This window comes from Haemaphysalis longicornis, unplaced genomic scaffold, assembly GCF_048455015.1.
Source record: "Haemaphysalis longicornis isolate Haplotype H1 unplaced genomic scaffold, Haemaphysalis longicornis Haplotype H1 scaffold_5, whole genome shotgun sequence".
Taxonomy (NCBI): domain Eukaryota; kingdom Metazoa; phylum Arthropoda; class Arachnida; order Ixodida; family Ixodidae; genus Haemaphysalis; species Haemaphysalis longicornis.
The window spans coordinates 174,164,081-174,170,080 of NW_027526385.1; positions in this window are offsets into that span (position 1 = coordinate 174,164,081).

A 6,000-nucleotide genomic window follows, 5' to 3' on the forward strand; every position below is an offset into this window, starting at 1 on the left:
AAATAAAATCGCGTAAACGCGTCTAGAGTGGTCGGAACATGGCTTGGGGACTCCGGACTACAATTTGCGCTAGTAATCCCGCAATGTTTACATATCACTTCAGTGTCCCTTTAAAAACTTCATTTCAGGCTAGTTTGTGTTTACAGTGTGGGGAGACTCCCATAAAATGAAGCGACGGAGTTGTCGACCATATCTTACGTTAGAACGGGGAAAGATGTTTGCTGGAGCAAAGATTGTGATCTACTTTTTGAGGACCTAACCTTGCATCTGACGCTAGAATGTCCCTGGCACCTGACCTAAAACCGGTGACAAGAAGCAACGAGCGAAGATGCACCTTGGCGTGGCGCTTAAAAAACTGCAAGAAGCGGAATTCTTGTGACCACTGCCGTGTTTTCAAGAAAGTTTCCGCTTTTGCTCTAATTTAAGGGTGAGGAATCTGATGCATTTGTGCGGCATCTGATGCAACAGTCGAAATACAGCGACTACGCGCAGCCGTATAGAGGCTGGCTAGGTCTTGGATTCATACAATACCGGGAGGCGATTCGGCAATGCGGAAAGTTTAGTGATTTTGACATGATTTTTATACTGGCGCCAAGCGATAATCTACTTGGAAGACGGCATAAAACTCCTACTTCGACATACGACATGTCAATTAAAGGCGCTGATAGCCTGCTTCACTTGTATGTAATAAAATATAAATAATAAAAATAATGGAACGTTTACGCTTGTAGGCCACCTAACATAGAGAAGTAAAAAAAATAGAAGAGAGGACAGACGGGCTTATCGCGGCCGAATGGCCTGACTCTTGTGCCGTCCGGCAATTGGCGCAAGTGGTAAAACACTGTATATTTAAAATTAAGCTAACACACAATATTATGGTTTTTTAATTTTGTTACACATTAGTCTGCACACTTTTATTTATGCAACAAGTTTAATGCCTGTGAATGTAAATTTTTGTGACTTTTTTGTCGACGGTACTAAGTCAAGTCGCAGAAAGCCGTCGCAATTTGTCTTGATTTGTCTCTTGACAGCGTTTTTCGCGGTTTGTACTTGCGTTTTTGAACTCTGTGCAAATTTTTCTTGGACAAAGAATCCACTGGCGCTTTCATCGCGGTATCGGTTTTTCGTCCTGAACGAAAAGTGAGGCACTTCCTGAAAGTTCTGACGCGGAATATGGTATTTACGTTTCTTTGTTCTTGAAAGCCGCGAGTATACTGATCAGTGAAGTAATGCATGGCGGGTTATGTGTCTTCAGGACAGTAGTTCAGGCAATGCATTGGGAATGTTACCATGCCTGTTAGCTGAAAATCGACATATTTTAGGGAGGTTGTGGTGTTCGCGCAAGTGCTGAAGTGTCAACGGTATGCGGTACGTTCCCGTCGTCGCACGTGACGTTCGCGTTCCGGCTACGACGGCGGTGAGTAACGTGCAAAAGTTGTCGGCCGGGCGGCGGTCCGTAACGGCGAAGCAAGTGTCAGACGCTGTGGCTGCGCTTAATATAGGTGAGCCGCACACTGCGTTCGAATATGCTACTACCTAGGCACGGCTAGTTATTTGCTGCTATTATCTAATATGCCGTGGCGCTGTGCAGTGCCGTTCATGTGAACGTTTTCCTCTAGTCATTTTTTGGGTAGTTTATTTATAAAGGACGTATTGCGCATACAGCACCCATTCTCTGAACAGATCTGATTGTAGGGTTAAACGCGCCGACGCAACGCAGGTGATGAGGCGCGCCGTAGTGGAGGGCTCCGGATTAATTTCGACCACCTGGGGATCTTTAACGGGCGCCGAAATCTCGTACACACGGGCGTTTTTGCTTTTCGCTTCCATCAGAAAAGCGGCCGCCGCGGCCGGGAATCGAACCCGCGAGCTTCTGCTCAGCAGCGCAACGCCTTAGCCCCATTCTCTGAACACCACTGTATGTTATTTCCATGTTTTGCAGCCCATGGCCTCGGTTGGTCATCGGTACGGCACTTCCTGCTGTGTGCCGTGGTGCCCACACAGTGGCAAGGTATACCCGCGCCAAGTGCCCGGTCCAGGGGTGCATTTATTTCGCATCTCACGGGACAACAGGTGCGTTTGGGCTTTGTAGTACCTTCATTTCTCGCTGTTTGTCCTGATTAGGTAAAAAAAGGCCGTCATTCAGGGTGTACCGGCTGCATTGTCGTTTTGTTTTGCCAAACAATCCCTAGGTTGCATTAAAAATGCTCGTAACCACTCTTACGCAAATAACTAGGCGTGCATATTATCAGTGTTGGTAAAAGCGGAACGGCACGAACGCTGAGGAGAATAAGATAAGGTTTTATGTTGCATATAAGTGACATGAGGTGGATGCTATGCTTGAATACTTGTTGTAGTGAACTTTCCTTTTTCAAGTGCTCAAACCACTGTGTCATATTGCTGTTTAGACTGGTAGCAGGGAATTTGTCATTGCAAACTTGTTTACTGTTCCCTTAATCATCCATGCAGGTCAACGGCATGGGTGGCCTACACCGGACGGGATGACCTCAAGGCAAAGCCAGCCAGACAACTGCATTCATCTTACAGATTATGCTGTAAGCATTTTACGGCACAGGGCTTTATGGATCCTGCCCGCACGTGGCTGATGAAGATGGCTGTATCAACTGTTCTCCTAATGTCGTAAGGTAATGCAGTGGAAGATCTTGATTTTCTGGTTTCAGATGTGGGCCAATACTGATGTGGGGTCTGTCATACGCTGGCACATACGCAGGAAGCCTCCAGGGAGCACCTTCCTCCTCCAGCTCTCCCGTGAGCAGGCGAGATTCTTGTCTGCTGGACACTCCCACCACCAATTTTGGGACTGGGCGTCCTTTTGTGTATGGCAAGTATTGCCTTTGAAGAAAAGTTGTCGCATTGACAGTAAAGAAGTACTCGTAACATGCTTTTGCTGCTGTGATCTACTTTAGTGACAAAAATAATTGTATTTTCAGGAAAAACAAGATCGGCAATGTTTTTGTAGAGCGCATGGAACGAGATTCCCCTAATGTAGAAGTGCAGGACATCCCGTTGGGGGGTGGGGAACTGCAACAAATTTCATAGTTTCTTTTGCGGGATTACAGTTCGCATTGAAATGCTTGCCATTGTCTGTTGGTTTGAGACAACCGTTTGTGTTCTCAAGCAAACGTAAGTAGTACTAATATGCATTGCTAATTTGTTCCATCACTTTCACCTTTTAACAGGAATGTGCGTGAAACCGGTGCAGTCATAACTTAGGAGATAGTTGCGTTTTTCTTAAGCTTACTAACACCAGGTGGCTTACATGGACATTGACAGAAGCCGAGGTGAATCATAAAGGCCTTCCAATTTTATTTCGTTTGCTCGAACTCTGCTGCTTCTACCTGAGGTTGCACGGCATCAGTTTTCTGTGTGACTCTGGGGTCCGCACTTTGAACGGCTGCTAGGTGCTTTTGTTAGGTTGGCATGCGAAGGTGAAGTTGGCCGGTCAAACGTCGCAGGGCCGCTTTTATTTAGGAGTACGTGTGGTGCCGGCCGCGCCTGGTACGAAGAGGGGGACTGCCGCGTGCAGCCGGCGATTCATTGCTTTCACTGGAACGGGAGAAGGTCGGGGCCCCGTAGTGGGAGCTGTCCGTGTGCTAGGCGCGTGTAATTATAACAAGCAAAATCAATTCGATGGAGCGTTCTGTAGAGTCGACGGATGACTGCTTATTTTATTTGTTTTTTTTTTGGGGGGGGGGGGGGGGAGGGGGGGGGGGCGCAGGTGTCACACCGACTGAAATTTTTCCTTAACTTTGGGTGGTGGGAGAGAGGGGCAGTGCGGGTTGTCAGGCCTGAAGCTCGCTCCCAGAACACTACACGCGAGGAAAAGAGGGAAAGGAAGCATTTTGAGATGTTGGTCGCCACAAGGGTCGCGCTCCCTTTCGAACAGCACTTCGTTTTGACCAACTAGTGAACACAGGTATCTCGGACGGAAGTGCAATTTTGCGTAGCTTTAAATAAACATTCAGATATTACGGAAGGTTGGACACAAGAGTGGCAATTGCGGCGTTATTACAATGCTTTTCCTTTATTTTTATTTTTTGAGGTCGGATGCCAAATATGCTTCTGTATTTGTTGCCGGAGATTTAAACCGTTTTGTTAACCCTGTAATGCATGTGCTACTGTGGCTTCCAGGGTAAAGTGCCAGAAGGAGCGGTAGCGTCAGTGTTTGGGAGGCAACTGCAAGCAAACAGCGCATCGACGACACGCTGACCTCATTGTTTGCAAATGGCTTACATTTTTTAGATGTGACTGCATCTCATTCACTCGTCTTGTCCCTCCATACGGCGTTGTTGTCCGTCCACACCCCTCGTCCTACACTATAAAAAAATAATAGTTAGCGGCGCCCGGTTTCGATCCCACGACCCTGTGGGCGGAACGCGAGGTACATGGTGCTCTTCCCACTGCGCCACAAAACCGAGACAGAATCAAATGTTACGAACGCGCCTTATATCCTTGACTCATTCAAGCTACGTCAAGAAGCTACTGATACAACGCATGATGGGGCAATGAATAACACTTGTAATAAAAGAAAAGAAGCTCCCGCTTACAGCAGCAATGATGGAGTAAAGGTCGTTGCGACAGCGAAGCCCCAAGCATACCACTTAGAGAGATTGACCAAGATTGGCCAGTAAAACATAATAATCATACGCGTTCCCGACACGTTTCACGCGATTTCAGAATCAATCCAACCGAAACACCGAGTGAACCCCACGATGCGTCGCATCTACACAGTGTTCCCCTCGCGGGGAGGTGGGCGCAATTTTTTTGTTAAAGAGTGTTGTAGTAGATAAAATTCTTACCAGATAGCTTGCATTCTCGATGTAGGTGTTTTGTTCATTCAGTGTTTTTATTGCGTTATTCACGTGTTCAAACGTATATCGTATTAATGTAAAAGCTATGCAATAAATTGGCTGTGTGCAGAAAACAAACTTTTTACGTTTTGCCATTCAACGTTTGAATTGGGAAAATACTAGAAAGTGCGTAATACAAAACGAAAAAAAGAAAATGCGCCATGTGCACTCACTAGAAACTCCAAAATACAGTAATACATTCCTCTACAGCGCTTATATCAAACGCCCAAAAACAGAAAAAAATATCTCGAATGCAGGTCAACGCTGCTCCCAACGCGTACCCCGAAGACTCCCGGTTGGAAGAAATAATATATTCTAAATGGTCCTCCTTAAAACTTACATTGTAGTGGCAGTAAAACGAAACTCCCATATGCTACTGAAAAAACTGCGGAAATGATAGGAGTAAGGTGATACTCCCGTTGGGAGAAGCTTTTAAAACTCCGAATTGGTACTGAGTTATCCGACAAGCAATTTACTCCCATTTCGGCTTATTTGTGTTCTGTGTGTATGACATGTCAATTAAAGGTGCTGATAGGCTGCCTCACTTTCATGCAATAAAATATAAATAATAAAAATAATGGAATGTTCACGCTTGTAGGCCACGTTACATATAAAATATTTGTAACTACGTTCTTCAAACCGAGGCAGTCAGATTTGGAATTGAAAACTGGGCCTTGAGGACAGTGAGGGCGATCGGCCAGCCAGTATTCTCACATTGCTAAAAGAGTAGAGTACAGATCAGAAGTTCAATGTCTATTGCCGCTAATGAGGCTTGATAAAGTCGACTCCCGATAATTCAAACTCGCCTTATTGGAAATTTTTGTGAAATTAGGAGGAATCTGTTCTCAGAAATTCCACATGCAGTTAAACGGAAGAAATCGCTCTATAATCCGGCGCTACCCAGTGAGAATCGAACCACCAACCTTTGAAACAAAAAACGACTGCACTCACTTCTCTAGCACCGCTTCCCCTTCCCCCCCCCCCTCGTGCTCCCACCATTAAAGTTTACTGACTGACTGATTGATTTACATTATGATTGGCTTCGTTTACGGTGGATACATGTGCAGTTAGTTCTGCTTTTCAATTTTGACCAGTTCCTTGTTTTTCAATATCTCTATTTTACATTCAA